Below are 13,209 nucleotides of genomic sequence, written 5' to 3'. Positions count from 1 at the left end.
TGCACATACAAATAATCAAGCGGTAACACAGGCAGTCCTACAGATCTACCTAACTGGCATAGCAAACTAGCATGTATAACTATCTCATACTCAACACATCATCAACTATTGGGATATCAAATCCAATGGGCCGGCCTTGGTGCCTTAGACCCCTTAGTATAGTGAGGATAACTCACCTAGCAAATATCGATCTCAACTAATGAACCAGATTCCCAAATCGTTGTCTCACCACGAATCCCGAACTATCCAAAATAATGAATATTAAGTCAATAAATGGGAATACTAATGTTGACTAAGAATCCGTATAGTCTAATTCACCTTTTTCGTAATTTGGGCCAAGGCCCAATATCAAATTCACTATCTAAAAGTCCATATACATAAGCCCATTAATGGTCTAATTTTCCAAATTGGGCCCCACTCCCTAATTGGGCCTTAATCTAAAATCCATTACCAAAACTGACCCAAAACATTATTGTTCAGAAAGTCCAGCAAGGCCCATGCCAAACTGGAAAAGAGTGGCCCAACTCCGAAGCCCAAAATGTGAAAAGCCCAATAGAGGGTGTACGTGGGGCGTACTTCCATTTGCGTTGACCACCATCGGGGTGGTTGACTCAGTATGTTGGGCGTATAGAAATTATGCGGGGTTTTGTCAAAATCCTAATAAGTGCTTAATGGCTTAAGTACTTAAGCCCATATTTCAGATCCATCGACCAAAAGTGTCTTAGAACCATAAAGTCTCGAACTTTAAGACTTTGGACGTCCAGAAAGCTCTTAATACATGGTCTTAATCCATTAAGAGCTTTCTACTACATGCATGGGACATCTTAAGCCATTGGGACCTCATTTTTATCACTTAGGACCCTCTTTAAGGTCTGAAAGGATAACTCATCTCATCCAAATCATAACTTGCACCAACTTGGGACTTTTAGGACAAGAAATGGTTCAATAAAGCTTAGCATTGCAAGATCTATATCATACAAGCATAAAGTTTAAAGCTTTTTACCTTCTGGAGCTTCTATAGCACAAGGAAACTTCAGATCTACAAGCTTGCCTTCCTCCTCCAACTATTTGATGCAATGCCTTCACCTTCAAGAGCTTAAAACCCACACTAACTCACACTCACACAAAAAACTAGGGCTTGGGACATTTCTGTAATATGGAGTCTAGGAATGATGAGAAAAAATGAGCCATAAGCTTGTTTATATAGCCCCCAACCCTAAATATTAGGGTTTCCTTCTGACATGAGTATGCCCAACGTACACAAGTGTACGCCCAGCGTACTAGGGCGCACCTAGTACGCTCAAAGTACCCTTATGTATGCGCAACGTACTCCTCCTGGTCACAAAATTGCAACTTAGTCCTTAGGCTTTTCATGGCTTTACCCTTCCATCCCCAGGGACTATAAATGACAAATCTTGGGATGTTACAGTTAATTTATCTTGGTTTTTTTATGTGCCTAGATCTTTGTGTAGGCCTATAGGCACTTGTGCCCCTTTCTTGTAGCAGTTGGCTTTCCTGCTTTCTGTCTCATATATGCTTTTCAAGTCTATGACGGTTTCGTCCTTTTATTCTCCCTTCTTGTTCTTTTATATTCTTTCAGCCCTATCTTCGTCTAGAATCCTCATATATTTTGTAGGAAAATGTCTCATTCAGTGATGCCCGTCGTTCATTCTTCAGTCACTTGTGAGCGACTTCACCAGGTTTTTGCTTAGTATCATCATCTTGATGGGGATGGTGTTTCCCTTCCTGCTCTAGATGCAGTTATCATTTGCCCCCCCCCCAATTAGGTAAGGTTGGTTTCTATCTTTACTACTTTGAAGCCGGTCATCGTGTGCCTCCTTCGTCGTTCTTTGGTTCGATTATTGAAGCGTACAAGATTTACACTTGTCAACAACTTTCAGGCATTAATATACGTTTCAAACCGGGATGATTATCATAAAAGATTCCCAACATATCATAGGATTCCCGTTCTTGAAAATCCACACTTTTCCAAACCCAAAAAAACAGACGGAATTCTAGGATCCCTCCTCGGGGCAAATACTTTTATGCATACCTCTTCTGGTTGATCCGTGCCATACTTTATTCTAGTAAGATGATACACACTAGCTAATAGTCCGCCTGGTGCTACATCATAGGCACATTGGGAGCGGAGATAATTGTAACCATATACATATAAAATGACAGCAATGGAATGCCAATCCCCTGGTTTGATTTGTAAAGTCTCTATTCCTTGGTAATCAAAGCCCAAAGATCTATGAATTAGCCCATGCTTAACTAGCCAAGTAGACAAATGACCCTGCATCTTTTTTATCTCTCCCGCATTTTTTATAAGTATTTCACATTTACGATGAAATTTATGAAGATTGAGCCGCGACTTTTTATTCTGTGCAAATGAATCATGTCTAATTTACTAATTCGGGGGAAGATACTGAACTTTTGTATTTGAAAAATGTTTCAGGAGGAATCTCTGAGGTATATGTCGGTTGATAAAGGAATCATTGATCATAATTTCCAGTATGAATACTATGCCCAACCTGAAACTTGTGATTGGTAGTAAAACAACGATTCTCTCGCTAATTCAATTTTAAAGGTTATCTGTTTTGAATTGCTCTGCCATGCCTCTTTTGTTGTTCATATTGTTGCGTTCTCCTAGTACTTTATTTCGTATTTGTAGTAATGGGGCTTTGTATTATTTTTTTATCAAGGGGACAAATTTTTATTGATGGTCTTCCTGATTCCATAAAAAATTGGAAAAACGAATTTATCTGGTTGAATGCTTCTTGCTTCCCTTACCGAAATGACTTTCACCTTCCTGGGAAAATTAATGAAAAAAAGCCTAATAGGACTAGTGACATGGTCCAAGATATATATAAGATCTATCGTTTTAATGTAATGATGAAAAAGTTCCCTGAATCTGTATTGGCGCAAGTTGGCATGAGTCAGTATTGGTTGCGTCTTGGTGTTATTCCCACTTTGTGTGTCCATGGTCCAGGTATATGCTTTTACAAATGTTGCTAACTCTTGCTTTATTTGTGTGTATTGATCCTATTTTTTCTTTATATAGATGGTGGTCGATTACCAGTTTTGTTGTCTGAGTTTATGGAGGATAAAGTTGTAGCGCGAGATCTTGGTTCTGACAATTTTGACCTCCCACTTATCGATGATAGCTTTACTTATAGTGGTAGTGATGGTAGTAATACCCAAAATGAAGAAGAGGATTCAAAATCGTTGGTTAAGGTACATGACTCTTATGATGATACAAACGATGGTTGTGCTCCACCGGTTTCCACTGATCCTGTGACTATTTTCAACGATGATGGTGATGATAGGAGTGATGAACAACCTTTAGTCCATTGGAATAGAGGTAGGGACTTTATTTATTCGGTCGAGTTGGTGGTTGTTCTTGATGGTGGGAAATGTAGTAGTGGTAGGGTTCTCAAGATGCCTTGTACCCTAAACTCTGGTTCTTTCCATTCTTTTGCTAATAGCCTTGGTGTGGACTGTCCTTCTGCATACATCACTCAATTGAATGTGAACAACCCTCCTTGTGATGTTGGTGTTCCTCACTCATCTGGTCCTATTTATGTTTCTTTTTGGGAGTATAGGTGGGAGCAAAGTTTAATGGAGCCAAAGGATTCCATTTCTTTCTTTGAGAATTTTGCTTCTCCGGGCACCCGCTCAAGTGTCGGCCAAGGTATTAGAGAGAATATTTAGGATATGTACACAAAAAAGCTTGTTGAAAATATGGTTCTAGGCCAGGAAGTTTTCTCGTGGCTTGATGAGAATAAGGCATTGCATCTTGGGAATCGTGGCCTTTAGGAAGAATTTAAAAAGATATCTGAGCTTGTGAAGCCATTTGTGGTTTTGTCCGGTGGTGTTTCTCATAATGTACAATCGTTTCACAACCAATATGTGAAGCTTGTTGACAAGGTTGCTGAGTTAGAGAATTAAGTATGGAAATGGTTTCTCGGGTAGAGATGGATTAGGTGAAGGGTGAACTGTCTGTTGTGTAAAGTGAGAAAGCTGTCCTAGAGAGTAAGTTAGTCGACTATCAAGATGTTGCCGAAGAGGTATTCACGCTAAAGGCAACTGTAGAGTCTCTTGAGTTGGAGCAGATCGGTTTGGTGGATAAGATATCTATGTTGGAGCATGCTGTTCGGAAGTTAAAAGGGGACTTGAATGACTCTTCCCTCTGGAACACATATTTGCATGTGAGTGTGGTTAGGCTGGAGAATCAATTAAGCAAGGTGAATGAGAATGTATCTTGGGTGTTATCTCATGGAATCTCGAAGTTGGTGGACAAACTTATCGTTGATTCGTCCTTCTTCGAGGCTAACTGCTATCTTCAAACCATTTGTGTTGACTTTGGCAGGAGAACTGGTTGTGAGATTATGAACATAGAGCACAATATGGGATTGAGCGAGACTGACATTCCTCTATATGATCCTATACGTGTGCAAAAGATGGAGGAAGCGTTTTCTACTTTATTTTGTGGTGATTACTTTTCTAAATTTGGTTTTCCTTTAACAGATGTTGGGTAATTGCGTTCTTTGGTGGGTCCTTTGGATGATGGTGGGGCGTCTACGAGTGGTCATGGTGGTGGTGGATCTTGAACGTTGTTGTAATGCACTTTGGCACGAGTCGCATGATTTAGTTGTAATCATTTTCCATATTCCTAATATTGGATTGGTTGTGTGTTGACGTAACTTGGATATTGGTTTTTCTTGTTTTGTGATTGTTTTATGTTAGGTATGTTGTAAGGAACGACTTTTTCTTTGTACAGATGATTGGGGTGATGAGATGGTTGTGGTTTGATCATATATTTACATGGCTGCGTGCACACCCTTTTTAAATTTATAGTAGCTTATCTTGGTTATCTATGTAATAGCCATTTATTTGTGTTTTGGGATTATAATTTTCCTCATGTGTTTTGTTCCTTGTGTTTTGTGATATCGTGAGGGTTTCCATGTGATATCTCCTAAGTATTTTGTGACGGTCGGTGTTGTTTGCTTAATCCCCCTGGTGTTCTTTGAATCAGACTTGTATCCTAGGTCAGGGTTTCAAAGTTTTGGTTTTTATAAAATTGTGATCGACTGGTAGAGCTACACAATTTAAGTAGAATATGGGTTTTCTTGGGCTAAGAAAGTAGCCTACTCTGGAGTTGTGAACGTCGACCTTTGTGAAGTTGTAGTCGGCATGACCGAGCTACAAAGTTTATGGAGAATTAAGATATTCTTGGGCTAAGTAGGTATCCTAAGTCGGAGTTTTTAACTTCGACCTTTTGTAAAGTTGTAGTCGGCTAGCCGAGCTACAAATTTTATGAAGAATAAAGATATTCTTGGACTAAGTAGGTAGCCTAGGTGGGAGTTTTGAACTTCGAACTTTTGTAAAGTTGTAGTTGGCTAGTCGAGCTACAAAGTTTATGAAGAATAAAGATATTCTTGGGCTAAGTAGGTAGCCTAGGTCGGAGTTTTGAACCTCGACCTCTATAAAGTTGTAGTCGACAAGACGAGCTACAATATTTATGAAGAATAAAGATATTCTTGGGCTAAATAGGTAGCCTAAGTCAGAGTTTCGAACCTCGACCTCTGCAAAGTTTTAGTCGACAGGCCGAGATACAATATTTATGAAGAATAAAGATATTCTTGGGCTAAGAAGGTAGCCTAGGTCAGAGTTTTGAACTTAGACCTCTGTAAAGTTGTAGTCGGCAAGCCGAGCTACAATATTTGTGAAGAATCAAGATATTCTTGGGCTAAGCAGGTAGCCTAGGTCAGAGTTTTGATCTTCGACCTCTGTAAAGTTGTAGTTGCCAGACTAAGCTACAATATTTATGAAGAATAAAGATATTCTTGGGCTAAGTAGGTAGCCTAGGTTGGAGTTTTAGACTTCGGCCTCTGTAAAGTTGTAGTCGGCAAACCGAACTACATTATTTATGAAGAATAAAGATATTCTTGGGCTAAGCAGGTAACCTAGGTCGGAGTTTTGAACTTCGACCTCTGTAAAGTTGTAGTCGGTAGACCCAGCTACAATATTTATGAAGAATAAAGATATTCTTGGACCTTCATAATTGCCTTCGTTTTCATTTATTATGAAACAACGACGATAACTTTGACTGTTTTTCCTACAATATGCTTTTAGTACTAGGTTGATGTCGTTTAACTGCAATCAGGCACGTAGGTCATGTGCCTTCTTACTTTCTTCCTTAGCTAATTATGGACCTTGCTGCTTCCCCCTACTATTCTAGCTTTCTTGACTCCTCATGTTGGTATCTCTATTGGTGACCTCTTTATTCCTTTAGCTTCTATCAGTGACCGAGCTTTTGTCCTCTGGCTTATATTGTATATATCAGTTAGGTGTTTTGTCGCTTTACACCTTTAACGATCCCCTTTCTTTCTTGCTGTCCTGCCTTTCCTGGCTCGTCCTTTCTCTACTTTTGTACCTAACATCCCCTCCTATATCTCTTTACCCATGGCCCATGTACATATCATTATGTTGCCTCATATTCCCGCTACTTCTTCTTGTTTCCTAGTTGGTGCTTTCTTGCTCGCCGGCGTCGTGGCCGACACGATGCTTATTGTTCATTTATGTCGTCTAACGATTACCGACGTGTTGCCTTCGATAATGTGCCATGATGCTCTGTTCTCTAATAGTTACAATGCTTGTGTGAGGTAATGCTTGGTTGTTATGTGGTATTTGTTGGGTGGTAACTTTTCCGCCCCTTTCCTCCATTATTTGGCTATCCTTATGGATTTTGAATCGACTCGGGTTGTTGTCTGTATTATGCTCATCTTCGGGCTTTCTTCCTTGCCTAATATTTTTTTGGTCTATATTTTTCCGACACCTAACCTAGTTTGGAACTTGACTGCTCCATGAATTGTTGACGCAATGGCTTTGAACTAGTGCATCGTAGTTCGTCCAAAGATGATATTGTATGGTGAGGGTGTGTTTATGATGACAAAACATACTAGTTTAGTACTATTCCTCCTATTAGGATAATCGATAAGGGTTAACGGTAATGTGATTATTCCTTCTGGACATACGTTGTGATCAACGAAGCTTACCAGGTGATTCCCCGGCGGATTCGCTCTTGCTTGCACGTGTTCGGGTATTTGCATGAAAAAGTTCTTGTACATGCAATCTATGGAACTTCCACTATCAATGTAGATATCACTTGGGTAGTTTCGTCCCATGAGGCCGCTGATTACGATTGGTTCATCTCCTATATGGTGGTTGTGGCTACAATCCCACTTGTCGAACGTGAATGTGCAAATTTTCCATTACATGGTTAACTCTTGCCGGTCAAAATGTTGCAGCATGAAGATTTCATTTTTCTTGCATTTGTTATTTTTGGTTCTACCGGTGTAATGCTTTCTAAATGGTTAGATCGGAGGCCTTTGATTAGGTCGGTAAGTTGTCGTGACTGCATCTTGTTTTCCAGCTCTCGTCACAACATAGTGCATTCGATGGTGTCATGACCTATGGATTCGTGGAATTTGTAATATCACCCTTGATCTTTGTTTCTTGTCTTTTCCCTATTTTTGTGTGCTGTGTTTTTCTTGCTTTCTCTTATTGTAACAACTACATTCCGGGGATCATGTCGGGTTGATGGCATATTTCAACTGGATTGTCGGAAAATATGGAAGCGAGTTTGTCATGTGTCTTGGTGTTTCACGTTCTCGGATCTGTTTCCTCTGGTGTATGGTACTCGGGGTGCTCTTTCTCCTTGATCGGTTTTTATCTTTTTAGATGCTGCCTCCACTTGCTTCATGTACCGGTGAACCCTTTCCATCATTTCTTTTTTGGAAGATGGTTGTTTACCTACTAACTTCTTAAATAGGATCCCCGGTGCTAGACTATGTGAAGGCAGAAATTACCATGCTGTCTAATTTTTCTGGGGTGTTGAGTGTGGCTTTGTTAAATCTTTGTATGAAAGCACTTATAGATTCGTCCTCCCACTGTCTGCACCCCAAGATGGATTATGCATCTGCCATATATCTTCTTTTTTGTACGAAGTAACCTACAAATTCTTCTCGTAATTGATTGAAATCTCGTATACTCTCTGCCGACAAGCTTTTATACCATAAGCGAGTTGCTCCCGATAGGGTGGTTGGGAAAAAATACACCAATATTTTCATCAAGGTAGTAAGCATCCATTCTCCACCTATAGTGTTCTATGTGATCGACGAGATCACCCGTTCCATCGTATTCTGTGATTTCTGGTATATTTGCTCCGGCTGGTAATTGATATTCTCTTATGCTTCTCATTATTGGTGAATTATTTTATCATAAGACTCGTCTGTCAGTTGTACCATTGTTTTAATGATGCATGGGTTTTGTGGTTTGTGGTAGTTGAGGTGTCGCTTGTCCTTCTGGGGAAAGTTGCAGGGTATACGCTTGCTGGTACTGAGGCGACCAATATGCATGATAATGTGTGAACGGGAAAGGTGGCGGTAATGGCATGTATGGCTGCACATCTTGGTTGGCTCCCAGACTGTTCGCGAGATGCTGCTGTAGCAAAGGTGGAAATGTTTGCATCGCGAATTCTTTGTTTTTTGATATAAGTCTTGTTGGCCCTCTAGACGTGCTTCCTCCTGCTATGCTCGAACCACTGACCATTTCCATCGTGACTGAGTTTTCCTGCCTAGCTTTTTTGGCTCTTCCTGTTGCTCGTTCGTTGGCTTTCGTATCATGATTTGCGGTTGACTGGGTCGGAGGTGTGTTGTGGAGTTGTGGTTCAGCGGCTTGAATTTTCGACACAGTTGGTGTGAAAGCATGGATTAAGTTGCTCGGGCTAAATGGTGTTTTGTTGGTCGAACGAGATGATTGTGCCTTTTTGCATGGTTATATACGGATGACGCCAATGTTGCTACGTGAGATCCCGGATGTTGGGTGGTTACCTCCTTGAGAGCTTCTTCGAATGAGCAGTCAAAGTAACATGTTGCATGATGTATGAAAAATATAGGTTAGAAAGCCATACTGAGGGTGGACCCCCGATATTGCTCTCTGATGCCTAGGTTAGAAGTCATATTCAATGCTTTGATATTGAGTGTAATAAAATTGCAAAGGGTTTTTATGCCTTACCTTTGGAGTTAGGTGATAACCTATTTTTATAGCTGGGCTTCGGACCGGTTCACGATTTCCCCTTCCAGGTTTTTCGTTAGTACTTAGGTCGTAAAGGTAAACCCTTTTTTTTATTAGAATAGTATTGTATTTTCCGTATTTCCTAGAGATGCTTCATAGGGTGTGTACGGGGGTAGAGTGATTCTTGCCCTTTATTCTCGATAGCATTCATGTATTTGTGGCTATACTGCTAGGTCAGGTTTATTGGCTTGGCCTAGTATTATGTGGGTTGACGTTGATGCCCCATTAATTCCTAAGGTGGACAATCCGACTGAGATTAAAGATTATATACATATTGGTCTCGTTGTCTTGCAATATAAAATTATTGGTAAGATTTTAGCCAGTAGACTTGCGAAGGTGGTCGGGGAAATCATGAATTTGGTGCAATCGACTTTTATCAAAGGGAGATATATATTAGATGGTATTTTGATGGTTAATGAGGTAATTAGATGGGCTTCAATCAAAAAGAAAAAGATGATGCTTTTTAAAGTTAAATTTGAAAAGGCATACGATTTGGTTTCCTGTGATTATCTCGATTTCATTCTTGATGCTATGGGGTTCAGGATGAGGTGGCATGGTTGGATTCGTGGTTGCTTAAGATCTGCTAAATCTTCTATTTTGATTAATGGAAACCCTACATATGAATTCCAGATGTTCAGAGGCTTGAGACAAGGTGACCCATTATTTCCTTTTGTCTTTATTATTGTTATGGAAGGCTTGAATGTTTGTATGGAGGAGGGTATTCATAAGTTGATGTATAGAGGGGTGACTATTGAGTATTTGGATTTGCTGATATCCCATTGATTTTATGCAGATGATGCAAGTTTTTTTTAGGGGGGGGGGGGGATGGGATGTTGAAATTTTTTGTAGTCTAATCCATATACTCATACTTTTTTATATGGAGTTGGGGTTACAGATTAATCTTCATAAGTCTAACATTTATGGTATTGGAGTTTCGAATAATGCGTGTCATTACATTTCTAGTTGTACTGGTTGTGCTCCAGATAAGATTCCTTTTTGTATATTGGTCTTCCGATTGGTGAGAGGATACATAAGGTGGCGGCTTGGAATAAGCTTCTTGATCGGTCTTGTGATAGAATTTCTCTGTGGAAGTCGAGGATGCTTCTCATTGGTGGTAGACTTAGGTTAGTTAAGTCGGTTCTGGGAAGTTTGAGTATTTATTATTTGTCGTTATTTAAAATGCATGTTGCTGTCTATCGTAAATTGGAAGGAATTTGAACTAGATTTTCTTGGGGAGCTGAAGGTGATCAATATCGTGTTTTACAGTGGGTTAATTGGGATGTAATCTTAAATGATAAACGGTTTGGAGGTTTAGGAGTTGGTAGTCTAGCTGCATTTAACCAAACATTAATCTATAAGTGGAGATGGAGGTTTCTAAATGGTGAAAATTTGTGTTGGTTTAGGCTTGTCAAAAGTTGTTATCGGAACGATAGGGGTTTCTCGCTGTTTTCCTCCAATTTTAAGAAAAAAATATTTGGAAGGGGGTCGTAAATTTGGTGTGGAATGTTCATAACAATGGTAATGTTCCCTATGACTCGGTGCGAACACAAGTGGGTAATGGGGAAATATTTTTAAAAAAAATCATGTAACACATAATATTTTGTCCTTTATGATCAATATTTTTTAATTGGCAGGTGACATGTGTAGTCTAGAGAAATGAAAATTAGTATGAAATGGAAACACACTTTTACCATTTGTTTATTATAACATCATATATATATATATATATATATATATATATATATATATATATATATATATATATATATATATATATAGCCTATTATAACATTATACTATTAAAATAACCAAATTATAACATTATCATCCAAAATTAATATTTGAATTTTTTGTTTATTTTTGTATAGCAATGTGTTATTTTTGCTATTTTATGTGATACAACTTATATATCAATTTTTATTGAGAACAACAGAATTAACTATAGGCTATTAGGGAAATTTAAGATCTAAAAAAGATAGTAAACCGTATAATTTAGAAAGACCATGTAAACTCATGTAATCCGTACAATTTGACCGGACCATGTAAACCCACAATACATATGATTATCAACTTTTGGATATAAATTGAAGGAAAAATTGCAAGAAATTCACTATATTAACACAAAATTTTGATTTTGACATCGATTTTTTTCTCAGTTATGTCATTATATTTACAATTTTATGCAATATCAACCAAATGATTGGTTCACCTTGTTCTCCTGGTAACCATTTTTCCCGAATTGCAATAATGTTACTAAGTTTACCAAAATCTTGATTTTGACACCGAGTTTCAAATTGCAAGAAAATCATTATATTACAACAAAATTTTGATTTTGACATCGAGTCTTTTTCTCAATTATTTCGTTGCATTTACAATTTTGTTGCAATGTCTACCAATCGACCGACTCAGGAGATGTTATTATGGTTTAGAACCTCGATTTGTACAACAAATAAATGTAGGTCGGTCCAATGGTTCAAAATCACTTAAAAGTTACCGAAAATGACATAGTCACCCTTCCAGGAGATGTTATTGTGGTTTAAAAGATCGATATATACAATAAGTAAATGAAGACTCATATAAGGTCGATTTAGTGGTTCAAAGTCACTAAGCATCTCCTGGATCAAACTTGTAGCAGGGGTGAATAAAACTGAAACAGAAACCTAAAAAACCGAAACCAAACCAAAACGATGGTTTAGGTTTGTATTTTTTTAAACCGAAAATATGGGTTCGGTTTCGGTTTTTAGAAATGTAAGAACCGAGCGATATTATATAATATATATGTGTATTCCAAGAATTATAGATGTATATATTTATATTACATGACCAAAAAGCACAAACAACGTTTCACCATGATGGTTAAGGCATATGTTTTTGGCAGCGAAGGTGGGGACGCCCTAAGTTCGAATACTGTCTGAGGCTAATTCATTTTCTTTGTTTGCTACTGTCCATATTTGAGCTTGTCCCATATTGTTGGAAGTAGAAACCAAATGCCTTTAACACTAATATAAAATAAGAATTACATTCCTTCTGTCTCCCAACTTCTCTTGGAGAGTCCCACATCGGTGGAGACAAGTAAGGTTTCTCCTTCTCATTATCTATGTCGTAAACCGACCCATGTCCATCCCTACCCATTGGTTTCAGTTTGGGTTTGGGTTTAGTTTTATGAAACCAAAATTTTTCAGTTTAGGTTTGGTGGTAGGTCAAAACCGACCCATCTCCATCCCTACCTTGTATGGGTACTCATTTACTTGTACAAATCGAGCCTAAATTTTAAATATAGTGACATCATTGAGAAAAAAAACCCTTAAAAGCCTTTCAGCCCATGGGTCGGGTGCATCACGCCCTTAATATGCTCCCTACTCCCCCTTGCGAACAAATCTAGTTTTTTTAGCCAATTGATCAAATTTAAAACCAGATTAAGTTGCGTATCGAAAAATGGTTGTTACATGTCACCTAAAAGGGTGAATACACAATTTTTGTTGACTTTTAAGTGAGTTTGAACCACTGAATCGACCAAAAAAGATATGTGAAATTGGGTTCGATGAAAACCCTATATTCGAAACTCAATCCTACCACATAAGATCTTACATGACTTCCACATCATAATATTGTAATGTCATTTATTTTGTAACCTACCAGATTGATGGTAACCGGTCTGCAAGTTTGTAGGGATCTTCATTTAAAGGGTCTTCATTTATTTGTTATACAAATAAATCGACCTTATAGGGGTCTTCATTTACTTGTTGTACAAATCGAGCTGCTAAACCACAATAGCATATCCTTAAAGGGTGACTATGCCCTTTTTGCTGACTTGTAAGTAAGTTTGAACCATTGGATCGACCTTCATTTATTTGTTGTACAAAGCGAGCTTCTAAATCATAATAAAATCGCCTAAATCGGTCGGTTGGTTGACATTTCAACAAAATTGTAAATGTAATGTCATGATTGAGAAAAAAAATTAGACGACAAAATCAAAATTTTGTGGTAATATAGTGACTTTATTGAAATTTGAATATCAGTGTCAAAATCGAAATTTTAGTAAATTTAGTAACTTTATTGTAATTCGGG

Source organism: Lactuca serriola, chromosome 2 (assembly GCF_051521515.1).
Source record: "Lactuca serriola cultivar US96UC23 chromosome 2, Lser_US96UC23_V15, whole genome shotgun sequence".
NCBI lineage: Eukaryota > Viridiplantae > Streptophyta > Magnoliopsida > Asterales > Asteraceae > Lactuca > Lactuca serriola.
The sequence above is the reverse complement of the archived record's forward strand: the minus strand, read 5'-3'. Positions refer to the sequence as shown.